At 29.7% G+C, this 27,686-nt stretch overlaps 1 protein-coding gene across 1 annotated transcript in view; it reads right to left on the bottom strand.

The window, feature by feature from the left end:
• LOC113554936 overlaps nt 1-27,686 on the bottom strand; it is a 248,619-nt gene that overhangs the window by 172,181 nt on the left and 48,752 nt on the right. Inside the window, exon 2 of the mRNA XM_026959038.1 lies at nt 19,466-19,540. The gene's annotated coding sequence lies outside the window, so the exon portion shown is untranslated. The remainder of the gene's footprint in view (nt 1-19,465; nt 19,541-27,686) is intronic.

A 27,686-nucleotide genomic window follows, 5' to 3' on the forward strand; every position in this document is an offset into this window, starting at 1 on the left:
GCTATTACCGTTATTACAACAGTCATAATAAATTCATTAATTTTTATTTTTATCAAAACCGTTAAGATATTGTCTTTTTTAAGAAACTCTACACACAATTCAACATATTATACTTTTTACCCGACCGCCGTGTACTATTTCGTTTCGAGTAGTGTACTCTGCGGCGAAAACCCGACAGACAATAATCTCGTTCTTCGTTTCCTTTATTGCTTTATTGTTGTCGTTGCTGTTGTTTTATTTTCTAATTACGTTCGACGGAATCCGTGATGTGTTTCCAGGGAATACGTCATTCGCTAAATTAAATAATGGGAGCAACGAAACGCGGGGAAAAAGAGAGAATAACATACAAGTCCGTTGAAAGGTAAATCGAATGGGATCAATGCGATGACTTTACTAAACGGGTTGACGTTACGACCCAGTGGCTAAGGCTCTGCCTCTGGCCGACACTATACGTATTGTACACACGCACGTCGAAATAAATAAATCCTTGTGTCACAACGCGAATCAACCGCAATGCTGATGTACAGCATTATTGCTTTAAACACACACACACACACACACACACACACACACCACCATATACATTGATCGTTGTTACATCGTATTATTCTTTCGACGGACGACGGCCGACGCTGTTTACTTCTTATAATATGTTGTTGCTGTTGCCCTCGCCGTATATCGTGTTACACAGACGAGATAATAATAATAACAATAGACACCGATATTATTAGTCGTTATACACTATCGTCGTCGTAACAGCGGTGTTGTGTACAGAGTTCCGTCAACGGAGTCGCGTGTCCCGAGATTAAAACGTCCACGACTAAAAGTTAGCGACGGCGCTCGAGCTTCTGGTTCAATGGTTTTCGCGTCACCAATACGCACGCCTCGAATGAGTACCACACGCTCGCTTGACAAAAACATATAAACGCGTTTCAATTTGTCGTATTTTACTCCCATGAAACGCAGGCCCCGTCTGCACCAGAAAGAATTAATAATCACGCGCACTTACACATAACGTCAACGCCCCCCCCCCTTTTCTAGAAGAAAACGGTTGATTCGAAATAAAGGGGCTGGTGATGTGCTGCTATAATATTATTATGCATACATTTACCGTCGTGCTGTAGAACGCAATACGTTCTGTTTTAACGATTTATATTATTCTACGATTTACTCGATATTTTATCGCACTGATTGCAGGTACCTACGGAAAAAAATTTAATTTATTAAAAAAGGTTCTTTTGCGCGAAGATTACAGACGTAATAGGAAAATCCCACGATAAACCCAATAATTTACTTCTAAATTTAAAACGTACCGCGTTCTCAAAGACCGAGCTATTCTCAGCTAATGCTGACTTATTTTAATATTTTTTTCAAGCAACCACATTCTTATAAAAATAAAGTTCCCAATTTTTCGACAAAAAGGAACAATATAATATTTTTCAATATTATATACGAATATACACTGCCATAGTATTCATAGGTGGGGATGGGTTGGTTTTCCCGGTTCACTATCCCATCTGCCAACATTATTTTTAGTTTATCCATACCTATACGTCCTTTTGATCATAAAACATCTCTAAATAACTCCTTTTTTTCTAAAAAAAAAAACCCTATAATATGAACTAAAATATCGCCTGTCTAGTGAAAAAAAATACTATACTTAATGAATAATATGGTTTGCACTTTATTCTCTTTATTCTTAGACATAACGCATAAAAAGAATTTAATATTATTTTTGTTTGTTCGAACTAACAATAAATAAGCTCACTCTGAAAGCGAATGAAGGTTGAAATGTATATAGTTATATATATTATATAATTTATATGTTTTATAATATGTATTAATGTTAAAAGAAGTTTTCCGAAATTTACGGAGTTTGAGCAGAAATGGCTAGGTGGGTGCTGTAGACACTGCGGTTTAGATGTTCGAGACAAATGATATAATATAATATATATATATACGCAAAACTGCAAAAGTGTCAACCAAGTTCTCACACTCGCGTATAAATCGGTAAATTTGCATGCGCACGAAACCATACGCATACGTGATGCATAAAGTATGTAATATTATAGCTGCTTATGGCGTGACGAGCGATTTAAAGGCCGGTGGCGGGGTGAACATGATACGTTACCCATTGAGATAATAACTAATTTAACATTACAATATCCATTAACCACCTTGATTAATACCTATCTACCTAAATAATATACTGTCGGATCGCATAATATAATATAACGTTGTTTGTCGAATAAGACATCTTACACGGACGGTATTATAATTCACGTGAGTATATGGTTATAATTTATAATCATTAGATATTATAATTATAATATAATATATTATATAACACACAATACCTATATGACGTTATAGATTGACTTTCTGGTTGTGACTACGAATATCGTCCTAAGGTTTAATTTCGAATAATTATCGATTATTGGACGCGCATATGATATCAGAGGCCCGGTGTACGTATATATGTGTGTACGCGCATCAATCAATCATCGGATTTCTGGCGCGGGGCTCTCCTATCGGACTGACAACTTTCGGGGACTTCCGGTTGTGTGAGTGTGCGCGCCTGCCGAAATTGTACATAATTAATACGTGGGTATACTACGGTGTGTTCCGCGGATACTTTAATAAGTTCAGGTGGTTTTCCGTTGCATCGTATGGTGTGTATAGCGTTGTATTATAATGCATGTCGCTCACGGGCACAGCTTAAAACGGAAATAACCCAACGTATACAGTGTGTGTGTGTGTGTGTATGTGTGTGTGTGTGTGTTTAATATATTCACGTACATTCGACAGAAATCACAAACGGCGGTATAGGTTTGAATGACATATCATAATAATATTATGTTGAGCTAGTTTCTATGTTTAAGATTATTTATGGCGATTGGTGAAAACATTTTCGTTATCGTAGGTACACACGATCGGTGTCCCTCGTTAAAATACTGTACCACAAAGTGCCATAAGGTATGGACTCTGTCCCCAGATTATTTTTTTGGCTGCGGTACTGTAACGAACGCATCGAATTTGTTGTAACGCGTTTACTTAATGATGGTTTGGTTTCACGGATCCTATCGATATTAATAATTATTATTTTTCATTCTTAAAAGTATTTAACGCTGTAAATTAGTGCGTTGTTGGAAAAAACTGCATATAATTCACAGAGTATGCATTAATAAATTGGCGAACTTGTTAGACATCAATTTCAAACGGGTTCTTAAAATACATTTATATGCAAGACTTGCTTTAAATGACAAATTTAGTGATATAGTGTATAACATTTATTTTTTTCGTACAACAAGGAAGAAATGCATGACTGGTAAAATTGAATTTTTTTTTAGTAAATTCCAAATTCTAATACACTCATATGATATATTCCATACCATATCTATCGATATTCAAATGGTTTCCGGATTGTTTGAAAGCATACACATTCGAATTAGTATTCATACCGGGTTTTTTTACTATTAATTTAACTATTATTATAATACAATTACTCTTTCACGAGTACAGAATGTATAATGTAAAATAAATATTTGACAAAGTTCAGTAGTGTCATGTTTACGAATATATATTTTTTTTACCATATTTTTATAGAATATAAAACTGTTCTCAATTATTATACTAATTTTCATGGACAAATCATATAATTAAATATTAAATTTGGTTCTTCACATGCATAATTTGGATGCAATTGATATAGTTGTTACGGACTTATGGATTCATATAAACAATACTAGCATAATATTATACTAGCACGAGTAGAATAATAACGCACGGTTATCATCAAAATAATATGTTTTCGTAACATGATAACCGAAAACCGATATCGCGATTAATTATACATCACAAATACAGTGTAATAAACATAATATAATATGGACTTAATTAAAAGTTGTCTATTGAAATAGAAATAGTAATCGGCTTCGTAAGCCCGGGGCAACCTATCCGGTGTATCAATAATATATGGAGTATCTCTCATATTACGAATCGTGATTTAGCTACCGTATTTAAAAAAAAATAACGTTCACCTACTAAAACAATAAGGGCATTGGCCAGATTGTAGGACTTCTGGTCTAAAAAAGGAGAACGGAACATTTCATGTATCAGCATATTATCCAAATGTACTATAGCTGACGAGGTACGTTTCTCAACTATTTTGTTACACTATATTGTATTATATTATTGAAATTTGTACTAATATATTTAATTTTTTTTTTTAAATTCAACTGTGAAAATTGTCTTGAATTAATTAACTACACTATCCGAAACAACGTCATATGTTAAGAATTACATACCTAATTGAGCAGAACGTAATATAATATGGTAATTTCTTCGTCACGATTTAAAACTAAAATGTTCACAAGTGTATCTACAGTAGGTACATATATTTATATTTCCATATACATTCAAAAAGTCTGATTTGACAGCCTGAAAAATAAAGTCGTTCAATTATATGGTTTACTTACTTAAAATTTATTATAATTCTATTTTCTCTTTTTTGTAAACGATATTATACTGCATTATTGTATTTATGGCGTATATGCGATGAATTAATTTCAGTGGTCTTTGGTCTTCACTATTGTAGTAGTATGAGTTTTCTTCTTATATTAAGTTTTTGGGGGTTTAAGTTTCTCTTGTTAAAGCATAAGGGTGGGAATACATAGCAACTTGCGCCAAGTTGATGACATTTATTAAAGAAAATTAATATATTTTATTAATAAAAGCTCGTTGCTTGGAACGCAATTCGCCGTATCTCATTCAAAAGCTAACATGAAAAACGCCGATTTCAATAGAGGCAAATAAATGAGTTTACATCTAATATTTGTATAAGCAAGTCGTTTTTATATTTTTTATTTATCTAAAATAATTTAAGTCTACTTATGTTTAAAAACTCTGATTATGAATTCATTAAACTGTCGGATTGTACACGACTTTGATGTTTTATCACAAATGTCGTAATAGGCAATCGACCAAACCGAAATACATTTTAATAAATAAAAATACAATTTTGTAATCGTATTTTGTCGTAATGTTATTACTTGTGTACCTACATTTTACTTTTGCTATAAATATAAATATTATTATATATTTTTTGTATTTACTTGTTTAATTTTATTACTAATTACACAGGTAGCTTACTATATTTAAATGATACATCGTTTTTGAAATGGCCACTACCTTGTATAGATTATTAATAATTAACATTAAAAGGTAGGTACTCATCACATGAGTGAACTATTAATAATATAATAATATTTCTTATACACATGCTCGTTCAAATCATACATATACTTAGTAATATAGTATGTGATTTACTTGACTCGTATTATTACCGAGTATATAAAATATATTTATATATATATATTACGGGCATATAATATTCTATAATATTTTCTTTAACCGGGTGACTTATTTCATTTTTTTTTTCTGTTTACGAGACTCATTAATATATATTATAATATGAATATTAATATACTGTACACACACACACACACACACACACACACACATATATATATATATATACACATTTTTATATATTAATTTTGATTGTTTGTACACCTTAATTTACTCTAATGAAAATCTAAGTATTCATTTTCATTAATAAACTCCTGCACAATTTTTCATTAGGAAAAATTAGTGTAATAAAAATAATGGAAAATAGCAAATACAATACCAAACAATAATAATATTTATTATTTTATAATATTTAAAATTAATATTTATTAACTACACCCTGTAAACGCATTACTACGAAATTTTTTTTTTATTTTTCTATTCAATTGAATATTTAAAAAGTATACTGTAAGTAAGTTATTCATTACTAAAGGCAGTTATTACATAACATAACTGTAAATAAATCACTATCATTATTATTATGTTATTATTTTTTTAGGACTATAAATATTTAATTATGAATTATGATATTGAACTATATAAAGCGTATCATGCTTACAATGCTAAGTTTCATAATGGCCATCATGGTATTGAATTTACAATTGTCATTAATTCAACCACGTTTAAAGTTCAATTTAGCCTCAGTAAGATGTTAAGTCATATTATTAAAAAATAATTTTGCACACCATTTATAATAATTCATTATATTGTGCCTTCGTTTTTTTAAATACATTTTAAGTGTAAGACACCATAATAACATTTATTTCGGTTTCATTTATTGTCACTTTTTTTTTTTTTTAATCTTAAATGATATAATATTTTTTTTCACAAGATAAAAAAATAAATTTATATTTAAATGAAAATGCAACGACAATAATTGCCTTAATATTGCGCGACGTTGACAGTTGACAGATAACAAAAAAATTAATTTGATAATATTTATGAAATGCGCAGAGACAAAAACTTTTAATATGCAGTTGCACGTTAATATTATAATTATATATTTAATATAATGGTTTTTTTCCTTAATTTAATTAAAATTTATTTTTACAAATTTGGTATGTATAAAAATATAAGTGATATGTTATTTGTATGTATAAAGGGGGAGTACCTAGGTTGTGGTACCAGTTTTCTTCAAATTTCACTAAAGGGATTGTTAGTAACTATTGATTGAAAAATGTATTGTTAGGACTTGTATTAACGGTTATAAGATTTTATAGTTACTCTTGCAATTTTATCTGAAGTCTGCGAGTAAGTTTTGATTTGTGATGTAAAAGTGTGCATCTTTTATTATTTAAAATAATATTTTATTTTGGGTTATTTGCATTTTGTTAAATTAAATATTTTAGTGGTGCCTTAAATTTATATTCTTTATATCTAGATAAAATTTTAGTTATAAATATTACATTTTTTATATGATGTTGGTTTATAATATGTTGAGTGGATAAATTATCCAAGTGCTGCGATAATATATTTAATTAAATGGTTGTGTAGTGTTCAATTATATTATGTCATATTATGGCGTATTCATGTTAGTTTTTCGTTAATGTTTTTTCCAGAAATATTTTGTTGTGTCTAAAACAGGAATTATAATGTTGTTCGTGGGCGGAAGTTATATAAGCGTGTCGTGGCCAAATTAATTCTAATTAATTTTTAGTTTTTACAATTATTATTATCACTAATATTAATATTTCTATTAATAATTATTATACACGAATTATTCCGATGAAATTTATATACTAAAAATAACTATAATAAATTATAAATAATATGCTTTTATTTCATTATGGACCGACTGGACCGTAGTACCTACCCTGAAAGTGGCCTAGAGATGCACGGTTTGGGAATCAAGGCATTATAATATAATATGTATATATATATCTAGGCAGTATTGTTCATTGTTGTATATTACGTGGACGGTATAAACTTTTGACGCGTTCACGTTTTGACGTGATGCAGTGAAGATAAAAAGCCCGACGGCACCGACTCCATACTGTCCCTGCACCGTCATCGTCGTCATACGTTATATATGAATATTTTGTATAGTGCAAACTTTTCATTCACGAAACTTATACCGTCCTTTTGTTGTCGAGCACATTTGCTGCACCAGCCAACGATAAATACGTCAATTATTACACGGTTGCGTTGGTATGCTTAGATATTATTATAATATAATATGTACATAGGTACATAATATAGTGTGACATAAATAACTGACAGACGTAATGATTATTGAACATCATGTTCGTAATAACTTTTATTCTGATCAATTTTTATTTTGTTTTATTTAATGATATGATATTATTGCTAATTAGGTATATTAACTATTTTTTAATGTAGATTAATAAAAACCGTATAATAATAATTATTACTACGTAGATGGTTAAATACATTTATCAGTTATTTCTATAATATCCTGTATGGCTATATAATACAAACATATATATAATACGTATAACTGCGTTTATTTTCCATCCCTAATTTTTGGTTTTCTCTCCATTCCATTTTCATTCGTATTACATCCCTCTCAGCAGTATGGAATAACGATGTTTAAAACTGTTCGTACACTACACATGCGATCGTTAGTAAAGGATACGAACTTACTCGAGATCCTCTATCGTATTTATTTAAATATATGATATAATATTATATAGGTAATTCATGACGTTTATTTTTATTAGGTATTATTGAGAGTCAAATCGTCATCGCTGCCTTTTTCGGACTTTCAGAATCCAACTGTGGTCGCTTCACTGAATTGATGACAATAGTCGAAAAACCAATGTGTCATCCACACAATAAAAATACATATTGTATTTAACATTCTAATCAATAACAGCCATCGCTGACATACGAGTATACATACTATGTATTGTCTATGTCTATTCATATATAATAGCATCCATATGTCGTCGAATAAACTACACAATTCAAAATAAATAAGCTATTTTAGGTAGTTGAATTAAATAATAATTACTATAATAATTAAACATTGTGATTAAACTGTGGTTTTACAAAAATGTATGACGAATCATCATCATTTGTCTAAAAATACTACGAATAATGTTTCAAGTAACCTAATGCGTGCGATTAATAATTAAATGATGCACTTATTTGAGCACCCGGCATCTGTGTTTAATGCATTTTATTTGTATACCATAATGTTATCACAGCATAATAGATTTTGTCTATTTGACTGATGCGCGACTGTAACTCTATCGAATTAATATATGCATGCCATTCACTACAACGATAACTAAAGATGCTGCGTTATCCTGTCTAATAACGTCTATAGTTCTGTTACAATCTGGGTCGTGCACGATCCACTGACAAGATAATTTCGTTGAAAAGCATCATAGGCAATTTGAAGGGCTGAAGTAAGTACACTATACAAGTTATAATAGAACATCGGGCCGATGTTTATAACTTATAACCATTGGACACGGACACAGCAGCACTGATGTCAATACTGTAGCCACAGAAGACGACGATGTCGATAATATGATCGTTGACAGACATAATAATTATATACCTACGCATACCTTCTTCTGACGGATGAACTTTAGATATTATTATGGCGAGTAAATAATATCTATATAATAGTATCTCAGTTTATTATGATATTATTCGTACACGTATAACTGTAATATGACTCGAGATAAAATGTTATATCGTAATATTGATCAAAGTGAACACGATTGTAATGTAATTATATTTTATTACACTGTATAGTATATACTTTTAATTAAAGTAATCCTGTTTGCCACCTCAAATCGTAAAAAAAGTATATTTTTTTTCCAATTAAAATAAATGCAAGCTTTATGAAAGTCTTTTGATCGAATAATTCGTTTAGAAAGCGTCGACAAATGCAAAAGAAAAGTTATTTTAATATATATATATATATATATATATATATAGCGTAGTATAATTAGTATATTATATTATCGTTAAAGATTTCGACAGACTATTACACAAATATAATAATAACTCGATTTAAATAAGTAAAATAAAGGATCATGTCGATTTTAATGTGATGAGTCGGACTGCAAAGACAAGCCGACGGGGATGTGCTTCACGTGGGTCAAACAATTATAACTGCTAATAAGACGGATAAAGATCCTTTCGAGAAATGTATTCGTGATTCGATGAAAACGGCGACTTGCTGGAAGACATTTACAGAAATCAGATATTGTTGAATTCGTCGATGCCCCGAGGCGAGCGTCGTAGATATTACGTTATACTTAAAATAAATTTTCTACGGCAATGATATAATAATAAACGCGCGCCATACTTCATCACAACGAAGTTTGGGAGCAGTCAAGTATTAAGTCAATTGCTGTGTAGAGTGCGGGGAGAGAGTGATAAGATCGAGCGCGATTCACGAAAAATATTGAATGTTACGCGTAGGTAGATCAGATTATGTTGTCTATGCTAAATCTAACGTCTGAACGAACATCAAATAAATTCTTTGAAATAAATATATCATACAATAATATATTCCTGCAACGTTTGTTTTGCAAAATAACCGATATATATATATATGGTATACTGTACACGTTCCAGAAAGTACAAGAAATGTCCATTAAAATAATATGAATCACATAAAATACAATGTATTTATACTTTTCGTAAAAGGCAACGGTTTTTTCGTTTTTCGAACCGTTATATAGATAGATGATATAACATTTGTATTCGACTCTTAAACGAATCAAAAAAACTGAGACAGAACAGTATTTATTTATTTATTCATTTTTTTTTTCGCCATATTCTGTTCCACTGCAGTCTACGACTGCTCTTCGATATACCGCGTTTTCAGTTGTCATGTCGATCATAGAATTCGGGTAAAGAGTTCCGCCATAAAATGTTCGCTTTACCAAGCCTTATACGAAGTTACAGGTCTAATATGGTCAATAATTTTTTTTCTTTTTTTTATCAATCATTGTAGATAAGGTTTCATTTTCTGTGTTGTGTTAATCGTTCGTTAAATTTAATCAGAGATAAACCGACTTTATTTCCCTTCCTAATTTAACGATTTCTCAAAGACTGACGCAGGGCCATGAAACACGGTCATTGCGACGATGTTGGACGACTAATGGACTGTGGGAAGTTACGAGCGCGCCCCAGAGAGATTAAACGTATTCTATACATATATAGTGAGGTCAAACAAAGAACATAATATTTAATACCGAGAAATCGATGTAGCGTCGTCTACATTGGGGCAACTTTACTGTTGTCGTTGTCGGGCGGATAGCATTAATACAAAACGGCGTAATCGGAGTAATGCCGACGATAGCAAATATAATAATAATAATAATAATAATAATAATAATATGATATTATGTTCGGCACGGTGAAAAACGGAATTGCCGAGTCCGCACCTCCGGGCAACAAGTTTTGCCTCTCCTCCGGCCAGGGCGTCAATATTCCCGAAAGACGACCGCCCGCCGCCACCGTCACGGAGGGATTTATCGTAATAATTATTAATACGTTTCAACCCCTCTCGAACACGCGAGATATGCACAAAATGTATATTTAATAATAAACTTATATATGCGAGCGTACCTTATTGTGAACATTGCGATACCTATGCATACGGCGGGTAAGGTATTATATTATATATGTGTATACTTTGCAAAGTCCGGCACAAGAAAACATGTCCTACCAAATTAGCCCAGAGTTGACTGACCATATTATACCGGCGAATAATACAAGTCCATATATATATGTGTGTGTGTGTGTGTGTGTATTATACTTGTCTGTACGTATTACAAGGTTAGGTAATGGAACTACGGTATGCGTCGAAATGTCTGTAATTTATCTCCTCCCCGGACGCCGAAACCTCGCAGTATTATAATTTATATATTATTATTATTATTGTTGTTATCAAAACGGTCGAATTTCTGTATAAATCGTTGTGCGCACGCGATGTATAATATTGTAATATTACAGGGATTTACCTGAAAGAATTTCGAGTGTTTCGTCAAAAACTCGAGAAGGAGTTTGAGTGCTACTTTATAGTGAAATTCTACTGGTCGCCAAAAGAGACGTAAGCCCCACGTGAAATAACATCTCTATTATGCGCTGAACGGCGGTAGAGCACTGAGAGCGTATTATTTTCATCGTTTGAGATAATGTTAACTCAAAATATTACGCCCGGAAACGGTTTCCACGAAAAATCTCTATAGATATTAGATACGCTTATTTTGAAATCTTCAAATGATTTTCCATCGTGATATTATTATGATGTGATGTTGTATAATTGATACAACGGCTGCCGGTATTATGTGCATAATATTACGAGTCCGGAAATAAACTGAACCGTTCACTGAACTGTCCACGATTTTTTTCTCGAATACATATCTTTTTCTCGTTTTGTGCGTGCTCAGAATTTTCAAAGTCCAAGAAAATCATGCATCAAACCTATCGAATTAATTTTACTCTCGGTACCTAATTAATGCGACGCGTGACGTCGGCTATGGGTTTATATTCATTATAGGCACGTCTTTTATTTTCCGCTCTTGCAGATATTTTTATATAGGTAATACGTTTTGAACATGTATTTTTTACTACTAGTGAATTTACTGGCATACATAAAATTATAAACTTACTCAGAAAGGAACTAAATTTTATCTTATAATATTTTTAAAGATTATAAATGACAATTTTCTTATTCAACCAAATAAATTATTTTAATTCAGGCCAGCGAGTACCTTCGAAGTTAATAACCCACAGCTTTTATTCATAAAACCTACAATTCGTAGTACACACTACCATAACAACATTAAATTTATTAAAAACATTATAATATTACGGACACTGTAATAAAATTTAAAAAATGAAAAACTTTTCTATCTTCTGACACGAGTGTTATTATTTATTAATGTTATACACTTACAAAAATGTCCAAACGGTATTTAAATCACGTAAAATTAATTAACTGACTTTTATACGATAATATTATTTTAAAATACAGCTCGTTAATAATGCTTTAAATTATATAGAGACTTCCGTGACTTTTTAAAATAATATATTATAATGATATACTTTCTATAATCTAAACTACTCATTTTGTTGTTTTTTTTTTAAACATCCTCTGTTTTGGTTGAGTTTTTACAAATTGCAATGGTTTTTCGTCCTTTTTTCGAATATTTTGTCAAAAGAATCGATACATGGCAAGTTTGTTTGTTAAACTTTGTGGGTTAATAAAGGATTATCCGAAAGAAAAAACAGCAATTTATTATATTGGTCAGAAAATAAAAAAACAAGCAACAAAAGTGTACGAGTATTTGATATTTTGAATACATTTTACTTTTAAATAAAAATTGAAAAAAATTTATTAGCATAATTTAAGCTCCATTTTTAAAGTTATACCATTATTATTTTTAATTTTTTTACTCATTCATTAAATTTTCTCGAAATACTTTGATTTTAAGAAGTCCCATTTGCCTGAAAGTTATTAAATATTAATTTATACATCTTAAAATCAGCTTTTCGTAATTAATAAGCCTCGTTCCGTTTATGAATCAATTAGTCAAAGTGACAATCTCTATTGAAACGAAAATATCTTTTAAACGTTTAAAAATAGTTTAAAAACACAACAGTACGAGCCAGTTCTTTTAAATATCTAGTTAGGCAATTTAATTAAAAAAATGAATTCAACATAACAATATATAATATGCATTACTCATAATTATTATTGATTACTCGCAATAGTTATTTAAATGAGAATAAAATTTAATTTTTTATAATATGTTATTAGTTATTGTATTTAATATTTATGACAATAAAAGTTTTAAAGTACCACTTGTATTGTTTTTACATTTTAGCATAAATAGTATAATATTATTATGTTTATTTTAGAATTTTTTATGCATTTTTTTTTTTGGTTATTTTTCTCCAAACTCGATAATATAATAATATTTTAAATCGGATCCCGGCTATTCAGCTTTTTTCATTTTTATTTATTTATTTCAATTCACTTTCAGGGATTTGTTTTACCCACTGTTTACGCTTTGTTTGTACATTATCGATTTATACGAAGTGGATAGTTATCGTGAATATTTGGAACGTTCGACCCTCTGCTATAATTCCGCACAATATATATTATTATAATTAATTTTGAATTGTCATGTTTAATAGGTCATAAAAAAATCAACGTAGAAGCACGTCGCACGTGTAGTGTGTTTTATATTTTTTCTTTGCATACGATAAAAAAAAAAAATATTAATTTAATATCATAATAATATCACGATTCACGAAAATTCGTTTGAAAAAAGGAAAATTAAAAATAATAGTAAATATTTCAATAGCAGTCTATTATAACATAATATTATTATAAACATATATTATTTCAAAATAGAAAACGCATATCAATGATGATAATATGGAAATTAATTTATTCATGGCCTACTTTGCAACGCGATAATGTCATATAATTTATCCGAATAAAAATATATTCATATGATAAAATAATATTATATGGATCTTTCAAACACAATATCGCATATGATATACAAGCTTATAATTTCGATGCAGTTTCCGTCGGGTTTTCATATTTTAGATGCAGCCAATGTCGTGTCTATAATATAGCAGCCACTGTATAATGTGGCGGTGAATCTAAAACGAAAAATAAGAGGTTCATCGATGAAATTTAAATTCCGTTGTCATCACATCACGTCTATATAATATATTCGTATATCTTAATGTCTGCATTATTATATGATCATTTATTATATATCATATACCCGGTCCGAAATAACGCGCAGTCTTCCATTGTACATTATAATCTCGGCCTTTATTGTGTATTATGAACCGTATACGTACATCGGTTTAGACATATTATAATTAGGTGTATAATACATATTATTGTTATATAAGTGATGAAATATTGTTGTGTAGTAGTTCGACGGGATCATAATATACGCATGTAGTGGATTGCGGAAAATGAAATCTCTTGTCGTGCACAAAATACCAGTAAAGCGGAAATAGCTTAACTATATTATATTGTTATTACATTATAATACATCCTTCGCAAACGTGCGTCTCGTTCAAAAATGTTAACTGGACCAAATATAATGAAAGTTAAGAAATCTTGGCTTCCCTCCCCTACTCATGCATAACTAAATTAAAAGAAAGAACTCGGAAAATGGTTGTGTAAAATATGTTGAGTTATCTTTTAATTAATTTCATATAATATACGTATATATATATATATTTTTTTTATCAAAAGTTTAGGGTTATTATGTAATTAAATGTTTTAAATTGAGATCTTCAAAAACATTGTGTATTGCTTCGATCAAAATCTATAATAGATACAAGTTTAATAATTATAAATTATTATTAACGGATTGTCAAATTTGTGTAAACTACTTATGTAATCAGTTCAAGACATTATTGTCGATTAAGTATTACATTTTTATTGAAATAGTTAAATGACACAGTGGAATATTTTTTTAGAAATGCTAATTTATATACATTTGACAACCTATGCAAAATAATATTATAGTTAGTTCTTCAAAGGAATTATAATCTATATGACTGATATACTAAATTGTATACATCTAATTAAATTTCTATTTGTCTGTTGCTCATAATCATAATAACCTTTTGATCTTTAACTGATTTAGACTAAATGGTGCATAAGAAGTTATATTATCAACTAAGTCACTAAGAACATTTCGTAAATAAAGGCTGTCTCAATACACGTGACCTTACTTATCATGACTTGTGACATAGTCATTGCATCTCATTGCCATATATCTTTAGATTAACAAGAATATATAATGCCATTAATATCAACATGTAAATCTACTACATCTAGTTAGCAACCCATATTTTATGATACTATTAAAGTTCTTATAATAATGCCTACATTTAGTTAGACAAATAATTATCTAGTCAAATGACATATTTAGAACATTATGTTATTTAACAAGGCATAACAATTTTAAGATAATATAATATAAAATTTTCCCCTTGCTGCCTTATTGATCAATAAAGTAGTAATTCAAATTAATGGTTCTCAAAAAAAAAAAAAAAAAATAGCAGATTTAAGTTCTTAAATATAAAACGTTTTTTATAAAAATAACGTTTTAACCGATTTTCTAAAGTTCAGGATTAATTAAATGGGTAAAATCTGTACAACACGATTTTAAACACGTACAAGAACTGCTGGGGGTCGATTCTTGAACGGCGCTATTTATTGTTTTTTTGAATTGTTATTTTTTAGTTTGTAGTATTATCATATTCTTGTTTTTAAGCCATAAAAATATGATGTGGCTTTTCATTCTCGTCTTATTTTTCGCACATACCCCCATGTTTATTATGTCATTCAAAACAATAATAATAGTAGTAATAATATTATATAAATATAACTATTATATCCATGTATATTTTTAATGAATTCATTTGTATATGATTTCCCCGGTTTTTTTTTATTTACTTTTTTTTTTTATAGCTGCTACTTGATAAGGATATAATATAGTTTGGCACAGGAATTTTTCCACACGAAAGTGAAAAGGCCCATTAGAGTATTATAATACATGTGCATATCGTAGACAAAAGCTTTTGGATTTTGCGTTGTTTACCGTTTATGTACGTCATTGAAACAATACACGCGCTCACATGACTATAAAATATAATATAGTATAAGGTAGGTACATAATATAATATTAAATAACGGCATTACAGGTGGAACGCCCCGGTTGCCATTAGCGTGGTGGTTAAACGAAGCGAAAAGAGTCCCGGCCGGATAAAAATAATGATAAAAAAACTACAAGCGACGAGTGTATGTGGTTCGACGCAATATATATATAGCACACACACATATATCTAATATATTTATATATATGTACACATGCATGTAGCTATATATATATATATGTATTTATGCCATAACGCCGAGTGGTGTGCAAATGTGATTTGTAGTACCAACTGAATTTATACGCACACGATACCTACATAGATAGGTACACATACAGACATAATGCATATTTTACCTACCTATATATTGTATACGAAAAATATATGATGATTGTTCAAGCACAGTGGTTATTGTACGTGTACAACATAGAATATAATACTATACCGGTAGCCCATCATGAGTGCGACAAACTTAATATTATCAACTATATACGAGTATATAAAACAATATACGCGTAAAATAATATAAGTATTGTGTTTTATATTAATCATTACCTATATACGTGGAAAAATCTGTCTACTACATAAGTTTACAACGATGACTTTTATAATGCGAATGATATAATAATGTGATATTGTGATACTACGGATTCACGAGCCCATCACAAATATCCAATAAGCCCCGCACCGCGTCAAGGGTAGTTGATGATAACTGCTAAACTGTACAGATCAGATTAATATTACATAATATAATATCGTGCACACCTGGTTATTATGCTATCGTCGTTATTGCGTCTGCAAAGGCCGTCGGGAGTGAATATTACGATATATTTTATATATATATATATATATTTTATTGCTATACATAATATTCGTTTCAAAAACGTTATTTAATTTACACAAAACTGATATTTTAAACGAATATCTAAAAACAGTATCGGCAGGTACACATTATGTATCACGCAGTACTGGCTTATTTTTATTATGTACATATAATTAAATTATTATTTATTTGTTATTTAGCTTTACGGCTGTAATGGAGAGAGATGATTGAGATATTCTGGTTAATTTTTTACATTTAATACGTATCTATAATCTATATAATATGCTACGGAATGTATGTATTCAAGCTAAACCGGTATTATACGTATATGTAGTATGTACATAATCGAATTTTCTCCCCATTCAAACCGTCTTCGTTCTAATGATTTATTATATCAGTTTCCGGCTGCCTCAGTCATTTTCATTTTTTGCTGACACTGAGTATATTAGGTTATAAATATTTGTAATCCAAAGTATATAATATAATACCGAAGTCTGATGAAAAAAAAAATCGGCTAATATTATATAAAAAGACCCGAAGAATGTAGTGATTACATTTTCGGTACCGGCGTTATAATAGTGTAAATAGATAATTATATAGACCTCGATAACCTGGTAACTAGTGAATGAATGTTTCATTCGCAATTTTTTTTTTCTTTGTTTACATTTGTTGCTTAATAGATTTTAAATTCGTTTTGTACAAGTACAAAATAAAATATAAACATAATGTTTAAAATAATGTTTTGCTATTTTTGGCATATTTTCAATTGAATTGCAATTCTGTTGGTATTGCACATTTATAGAACTGTTTTTCCAATTTAATAAAATAATTAAGAAAAATAAAGAAAAAAAATGTAATTATTCACCGTCCTCCAAGCTTTGAATTCAACAACACCTATAATTATTTATTATTTTATTAAACAAAGATAAAATTGAAATTATAACATTCATGTTACAGTATAGAATAAACTTTTCTACTCTATAATCAATGATTTTAAGCAATTGTGTTGTTTTATTATTTTTTTAAATTAAATTTGCCCAAAATTAAGTCTACTATTATCACCAAATTTATAAAAAAAAGGTACGTTTCAGATTACGGTGAAAATGTTTTTTTTTTTTTTAATGGAAAATCAGTAATTAAAAAATAGATTGATAAAAAAATAAATGTTTTACAGACTGGAGAAAGAAAGTTATTTATATGGTTGACATTAAATGATTACATGTATTTTCAATACGCACAGATATGAAGTTTTTCCAGATATAAAAATGTATTGATTCTAAAAAAAAGATTCTTTCAGTTTGGAATAAAAAGCTTTATTTGCCAGTTAAACGATGAGAAGATAGATATATGTGTGTGATTTTTTCTATGTGATAATAATTTAATTTTAAGATGAAAATATAAAATATGTAAAATGGTTATTATCAATTTTAATCAAATCACATTGTTTTGTAAAATAATAAAATAATACTATTTTTAATAAAACTTTGTTATTTCTCGATGAACATTTTAAGTTTCGTTTCCGATATTTTTTAGTGTAATACTATAATTAATTTTACTATTTATTTACCGCAAAAAGATCCGTGCGTTAATAATAACACTTTTTCCAGTATTTACTCATTTGGAAGCCAACTTTGACGATATTTTAGGGTTAAAAGTTTTGAAATTAGTAAAATGACGTTGTGACGATGACTTTTGATGTAAAAGACACAATATTATTGTCATTTCCACCACATTAACGAATGTCCCAGAGCGGTTTTACGGTTTCAGCGAGCCCTCAGATAAATTAATGTACAATATCGATCCGTCAAACGCGCATGTATTGTGAACCCAAGCACGTTCGTTTATCTATCAATCACGAAATGCCTACCATTGTTGTATCACAGATATATATTATAATTATTGCTACGCGCAACAATGTGAGACCGAATTTCACGCAAAATCCTATCCGATCACAAGGCATTATAATAGTATTAGGGTAGGAGCGGGCGACTTTACGCACGCGAATACGTGTAGATCGGAAGCCATTATGCTGCCATATAGTACTCGATTCGAATAAATTGGACGGCAGAGCGATTTCACTCGAATAATATCATAACATATGTTATTTACGCATTATAGTCCTTTGTGTACACGTTGTTATAATTAGTTGGCATTATAATATATAGCTAATATTATAATCTACTCGTTACTCGTATATACTCGTGTATATAATATTATATAGTAATAAAAAAAAATCAATAACACCCATTTCCCTGCACGTACCATACTTATTCAAAAATCACTCGATCCATTCGATACCCACTACGTATTATTCTACTGCAATATACAAATTATTATAAAATAATATTCGAAAAAATCTACCCAGGCCTATTAAATAAATTATTTTTGCAAATGACTATAATATTTACTGTAATAGCTCACAAATTAATACTGCTATCCGTTTTTTTAACCGTTACTGGATTATTTTTCTAACAATTCAACAGAAACAGATTAAACATTTTTTTTTTTTTTTTTTTTACTTTCAAAATGCAATGCAACAGTTTTAATAAAAATAATAAAGGTCGTACCAGCTAGTAATTAATTTCATAAACTCACAATGTTGGCTTTTTCAAACAATGTCCACATCTTGGGCCTACAGTTTAATGATAAACTATAAGTTGGAAACTCCACCTATAACAATTAAAATCATCCAAATATTTATCAACAATTTAAATGACAAAAATACTAATAAAAAATGATTAGGGATTGGTAACTAAAGCTTCATCATAATAAACAAATAACTCATCATTTCGTTAATCGCGCGTTTGTCTGGATAGCTATAATTTAAAATCAACAAATAAAATGTACTAAAAACTAAAAATTCCTTACATAACCAATGTATATATTATTTAACAATAAGAGCTTTCATGATGAGTCCTGTTGAAATTATTTTGTGTAATGTAGGATATTCAAATAAAGATGAAAAAAATGCTTAAATAAATATATTACAAAACCAATAATCTATCGAATATATACTGCACAACTTAACCACTAAAGTATTCAATAGCAGCTGTACAAGTTTCTAAAACTTTAAAAGTATTAGTTAAAATATTAGTTTCTAAACATCGAACACAAATATTAAACAAAATACAACGTACAACGTACTTCTTTTTTTTGGCTTTGATATCCAACTTAATGATCACTTAACACTAAACAAATAATATAATAAGTTATCCGAAATCCCTTTTCGGGAATATTTTTACAATCGTATCTACCTAATAGTATAAATATACATAAACACATAATGTATAAACACTGTTACGTCTAAAATTACTATAAAATCGATTAAATGGTAACCATAGGCCAAGGAACCATGAATTTTCATTTTAATCCAGTACTATAGTATTTATACAATATTGAGACATTTATGCCATTTAAAAAACTCTAAAAGTCGTTAAATTTTTTTAATTTTGACTTTTCCATAAGAATAAGTGAATTTTTGAACGCTTTAAAATCAATTAAAAATCCAAAATATTCAAGGAACAAAGATAACACGGAAAAAAAAATAAAATAAAGCACTATTCACAAACTAATTAAGAAATATAAAGCATTCCATTACAAAATGGAACTTTCTCTTAACATTAAAAAGATGAGATAAAGTAATGAACTCCCGAGCCAAAATAGGACACATAAATCTAACCCACTTCATCGACAAAGACATGACCCGTACATGTGACACATACAAGGAAAACTTTACAATCAATCACATTGTAATCAAATACCTAAAACACACTGAAGCACCAGCACGAAAAACTTTTACTAACCCAACCTCACTAACACGTACTTAACGAAACAACACTGAATTAATATGTTAATTTTTCTATAACGTGATAAACTTGTTTTATTTATAAACTGGATATCTAATCTAAAAACAAGCCAATAACCATCGCTATAAAATCTTAACCGATAATTAAAAATATATATGTATTTAAAAAAAAGAAGATTACAGGACATACAAGTCTTAGTATATTGAACACTATTATCGAGCCATCTCACAGTGTGCATTTGCTTATATATACTATACATATAATATGATGAGTAATATACTAGTATTATACTCAGTATAATAGTTTTCAGTGACTGACGAATGACAACAACGCATTATAGTTGTTTTCTTTGTGATATTATTTTATCGTGGTTATTAATTTTGAAAACGATTATTCGTTCACTGAGAACATTCGAGAGGATTGGTGTACAACGACGAGGAAAATAGATCATTCCCTAGAGATGTCAACGATACGGTCTTAGATCTGATAATAATCTGCTGTGTTATCGGTACAACTTGAGATTATAAATTAAGCTGGTAATCGATCTCACTTCCGCTGGCCGTACTGCATCATTAATATATACACGCATAATCAGGAAATTTGATTCTCTCAAACTATTAAACGCACCGTGTTATTTGCAACGAACATAGAGCTAGGTTGTTAAAAAAAAAAAACTTCAAAGACAATGAAATATTGTTGGGATAAATGGACTTTCGGAATGGGTTTCGCTCGAGATTCAGATTATCATTTATTAAAAAAAATAAGTATATGTATAATACAATTTATTTGTCGTATCGAACAAGGACAAATATCTATAAGACTCTTATAATTAAAGGAAGACAGATCGAAAAAAAAAAAACTACGGTGTCACTGCAGCATATAATATATATATATATATACGAGATGTAATCAAAAATACCGGGATTTTTTTATTTTATTTATTTAAATGTACAAATAATATTTCAAATATTAATCTCTTTCAAAGTATTCACCGCCCGATGTCATACACTTGTCCCATCTCTCCTGCCACTTTTTGAAGCAGTGTTGGAAGTCTTCGACTTTAAATTGTTTGAGTTGATCCACCGCATTCTTTTTTATTGTTTCAATATCATCAAATCTTTGTGATTTGAGGTCAGTTTTAATTTTTGGAAATAAAATAAAAATCACAAGGGGCGAGGTCTGGCGAGTAAGGGGGATGAGGTACAACTGGAATTTGTTTATCAGCTAGAAACTCACGGATTGATAAGGCAGAATGAGCAGGCGTGTTGTCGTGGTGTAACAACCACGATCGATTTTGAAACTGATCTGGACGTTTCTTACGGATTTTTTCTCGTAATTTAATTAAAACTTCTTTGTAGTAAGTCTGATTAACCGTTTAATCAGTTGGAACAAATTCGTAATAAATAAGGCCTTTAATATCGAAAAAAGTAATCAACATGGTCTTCACGTTAGAACGAACTTGTCGAGCTTTTTTGGGTCTTGGTGAAGTTACTGATTTCCATTGTGATGACTGTCGTTTAGTTTCTATGTCATAACCATAGACCCAAGTTTCATCACCAGTTATTACATTTTTAACGAACCCTGGGTCATTTTGTGTTCGTTCTTTCAAACTTTGACAAACTTCAATTCGATGATTTTTTTGATCTTGAGACAACAATTTTGGGACCATTTTCGCACAGACTCACAGACTCGTCTCATGCCTAAATCTTCAGTCAAAATAGTTTGACATGATCCAATAGAAATGTTACACTCACTAGAAAGTTCTCTTATCGTCATTCGTCGATCTGATCGAATAATTATTGGTACTTTTACCACCATTTCCACATTTCTTGATGTTGAAGGTCGTCCAGCACGAGAGTCATCATTAACGTCTTCACAACCCTCAATATACCTTTTATGCATTCAAATGTCTTAGACCTGCTTATCGCTTCATCTTCAAATGCTTTTTTAATCATTTCAAAAGTTTCAGTCGCTGATTTACCTAGTTTAACGTAAAATTTAATGCAAACACGCTGCTCAAGTTTATTCGGCATGACAAAAACGGCAGACACAATAAAAGTATCTGATTTCAATTAATTTTCGTTCATTACTAACAGTTAATATTAAATCGCGGCTTGAATAACGTAATTAAGTGTTACCTCTATTTTTATTTGATGTGTGTATATTCCCGATTCGATTATTTTTAGCGCAGATATAATTTTAGTCCCGGTATTTTTTGATCACACCTCGTATACGTATAGTGCTCGTTTGAATCTCACTCGAGTTATAATAAATCGAAAAGCTATTAGGAAATAGGTGCGAGTTAAAATCGATAAAGCGCGAGTCTATATATATAATATTATAATATTAGGCACACGCGCGCAATGGCCATACTATGCGATTGTGAAATGGAAAACGAGATAAAAACTAAATTAACATTGTGTATCACAGAGGTAAAAAAAAAGTTGCAGGTATACGACTACGTGGACTACGTGGTTTGTTTGCTCGCATAAATACAACCTGCAGAAGTATAATATATTCTACAGGAATGGCTTTGCCTATGCTACACTAACGACGATTTTCTTTTTTAAATTACATAAAAGGTGTTCCCGATATTTTGTGCAGAAAACGTTTTGAAATGTTGATCTACGTAATGATTTAATAATGCACAATTTGCTAGTTTGTGTTCTGTATGTCTGTACAATATTGATTTATTTGAAATATCATTGAAAAATTGTGTTTTTTGCATTATTATTTAAAATTATATATGAATATATTATGATACAATATTATAATTATTATTGTTTATTAGTCCATGTAAATAATGTATTTATACCATTGTCGTGGCTAAAATCAATTTATTTGAATACTTGATATATTACATAAATTTTATCTCATAAAATATTATTAGGTTTTATCATTGCAGTGTGTTTTGTATATATAATACGCACACATTATCATTGACAATAAGTGTTTGTCTCGTTACAATCATACAACTGGAATTCATTAAAATGTCTATCAGGAAATATAAAATCATAATAATTTATCAACTATTTTAATTTCTTATACCTTATTTATATAATATTAATAACATAATAACCGTTATACTGCTGAGAATTTATATTAAATAAAAAATAAAAAAATCAACTCGTCAATTTCTATATTATATTTTATTAAATAGCTATCGTTGTTTAGATAAATTGTGTAAAAACCTGTTATATTAATACAATAACTGTGAGTCTTGCTTCATGTACACTTGCTTATACACCATTATACTAATAGGTGTACTTTTAATTATTATACTTAACTAATAAAATAATATTACAGGGCGGTGGTCGAAAACTCAAGTCATGATTGTTACATTATCATACTGCAATATATCAACCTGCTATGACACGGAATATTTTCAAGCAATATAATATTTAACCGTATTATTTAGCTTTGAATTTAATAAATATAGTTGTTATTCGATTTCTATATTATTATGGTAAATTATATTTGTTTTGTTTCCGTTATTATTGTTGTTCATAAATTTAATATTAATATTATATAATACAATAATTATAAATTATTGTTTATCGAATAGTATTTCATTCTTTTTTTTAAGTAAATGTATATTATTGCTGTATTATTGCACCAAAATGTTTTTTTCTCATACCCGTTTATCGTAAATGAATAAATAAATATAACGTTGTAGAAACGACTATATGCACTACGTATTTAATTTTAACCCAGAGCACATACATTATTCCTGTGTGCGCATAATGATATGTATAGTGTTATTATATTTACTGAGCATCGAAAACAGTGCACGCGCCTGGAGGTTTAATAACGTTTTTCACCGAAACGCAGTGCAATCTCCGGAAGCGAACTTCGCGTGAGCACCCGTTTCCCGCCGCTCTGCACGACCTAACAAGCGTTAGAAGACACGTCGATTGTTTCAACGGTTCCACACGACCCTCGTCGAAAACACAAAGTGCTGATACTCAAGCGCGGTGCCGCTGGGCATAACTACTAACTACTATTGACGTATAAATATAAGGTTTATTTAGTAATATATACTTAAACCCGCACAAGCAAACAGATTTAGTGGACCACTCTTACCGAGGTCCCATATATTATGATATTTCATTTCTCATAACGTGTATATAAAATGAACATATAGGTATTGTAGTTTATAATTTATCATATAACGTTATATACGTGGTTTTTAACTTAAACGTTGGGTATCCATTTTCCATTTATTTTATTTTTATGAGAAAAAAAAATAATATATTTTGTGAAGATGGCAGGCAATTATTATTATACTCGTACATCATAGATTGCGTAGTGAGATTTCAATCGATTCAACCTTTCCGTAGATTTACAGGTTTAATTTCGATATTCACCTCACTTATACGATGTATACACACTACTATTATTACTACTACTACTAGTAATAATAATAATAATCTTTATTACGGAAGTTGTTCCGTTTAACATAAATTATTTTAAATTAATTAAAATTAAGTGAATACATAGAAAGTTAAGTACAAATAATTAATCAGAGTTATTAAGTAACAACAATTAATTATTAAATATTTAGGTAGGTTATACAAAGTAACTAATTTTTACTTAACTAGTAAAAAAAAAATAAAAACATTCTTACATTTGAAAATGTTGAATAAATCAATTTTTATAAAGAATAATACTATAATATAATATAATATAATATATCTATCGTAACAATGACGGATACGCACAATCGTATAATACGTTAGTATTATTAATAGATATTATATATATATATACAATAATTTACATCCCGTTAGTTGAAAAATCACCAAGTATTTTCCCCCATAAGCGTTTTTAGATGTTCTACGTGATGCCACTGCAGTCAATGTTCGTAAAAAAATATATTATAGTACATTACGCCTATATGAAATGCGATAAAAAAATACAAACGCAATGCAAGTCCATCTTGTTAGCAGGGGCTTTTTGAAAGCAAGAAATACTACCATGTACCTACTTGTAAGTATTATGCTCTATTGAATATATCTTATACGTTTTTCATTGATAATGATTATTTGCGGAGTTAAACACATATCTATAATACATACTTCGATTTTGTCGTTAATTTACAATATTATAAACATCAAATATGTATGTACGTGTGTAGTATATTACACGGAAATAATGTTGAAATTGTATTGTTTGTAAATATTTGAAAAATGGTCTATGCAACGAACGTGTAATACATTAATTATTACACTTTTTTAGTTTTATTTCATACAATATTGTTTTTTACGTACCTATGCGCATTTTTTTTTTTTTTTTTGTTACAATTTACGCTGCACACAACTATTACAGTAAGTGAGTAAGTTTATGTATAGGGTCAAGGGTGTATTATGACTCGGAATGATTTTACATGTTTATATTTAGCGTATAGTAGTCAATAGGGCACAATTGGGCAGATTTTTTTGGTAGTTTTTAAAATACTAGGACGACTGAACGATGTGACATTACGGCAGCGACCTAAATTTATCCTAACTAATTTTGCTTAGAAAAGTGGCCTTTTAAAAGCTTTTTCTGAAATTGCCAAAAATCAATTTTTGCCAGACGTATCATTGTTTTTGAATAAAACATAGGTAATAAATATTCATAATACAGTTGTCACGTGGAAGTAACTATACAACGTTTTTATATAAGTTATTTTATCTATATCGTTACTTTATCGATAATTATACACTGAGCATGAAACGAAACTAATTCGGCACACGAATTATATACATGCTTACAGCACGTATGTCGTATGTGTAGCAAGACGAAGGATGGTATAATAGGCCAATATAAAGTATAAATCTTTATTATATCTATATCTTTAAGGCAGGATTCCGTGAACGCGTCTGGGGCTTATTACAAGAGGCTTTGAAAGCGAGTCTTGAAGAGACTTCGAGAGTTAGAGTGAAAGGTTCAGCAGGCCACGGGATTCTTAAACAAGGTGCAGAGGAGAAGTGATATGGGCCAAGCGAGGCAGTGACTGCAGAATGATCAATGATGAAAAAACGTGATAGTCCTAGCAATAATGGCGTAATGTTATCAATAATATTGATTATTATTCTAATATTAAACAAAGTTCCGCTAATATTGTGCACCTATCGTTGAAAACAATATGTTTTAATCTTTGTTACTGCGCTTAATATTAGAATTATGTGAATTATATCTATAGTATATGTTACACAAAGAGTGTATATTATATATAACCATAAGATAGTACGTGTTGAATTGAAACCGTGTTACGCAAATCTCTTGAGTGGCGGCAGTGGTTCAGGCAACAGGTGAAGAGCTCATCCGGGGAAAATGGACAACATGGTAAATGGAAATAGGGTCGATTCGCATAAGACGTTGGTAAAACAATACACGATAGACACGCTTTTCGATCCCGTGTGTGCATTATTATAATATTATATATAGACAACTATGATACTTAACACAAATAATATATATATATATATATATATATATATATATACAGACACACATGTTTTATTTAAACTGTATATACACCCCACAAGTGTCTAAAGGTATAATAATATTCAATATATTTAATAGTATAGGTCCCGCGGGAGAGGAAACTGTTTTTGAAATGTGTTGTATCATTCGACCGTTTCCGTTTACTCGCACCCTCTTGCAACCCTCCTACAGTAAGTTATTTACTCGCGACCAAAATATATAATACGAATATATATAATAAGCTCGTTTATATATTTCAAATAAATAAATAAATGACTTCTCTACCATTCATCCCAGTGCATTACTGTAATTGTTTTGATTATTATCATGTCATAGACTATCATCGTATAAAATAGACATACCAACGCAGTCTTCAGATCGTTTCCTAATTAAATTACGATTTGTTATAAATAGAACTAATATACATTAAAGTGCAACGCCAGTGACGTATAAGGTATAAATAACATTTGTACAAAGTAGGATTTCATTAATGGAAACATTCATGCATACAAATTTGCGTTTAGATAATATAATATGAT

The sequence above is a fragment of the Rhopalosiphum maidis genome, chromosome 2, assembly GCF_003676215.2.
Source record: "Rhopalosiphum maidis isolate BTI-1 chromosome 2, ASM367621v3, whole genome shotgun sequence".
In the NCBI taxonomy this organism is placed as follows: Eukaryota; Metazoa; Arthropoda; class Insecta; order Hemiptera; family Aphididae; genus Rhopalosiphum; species Rhopalosiphum maidis.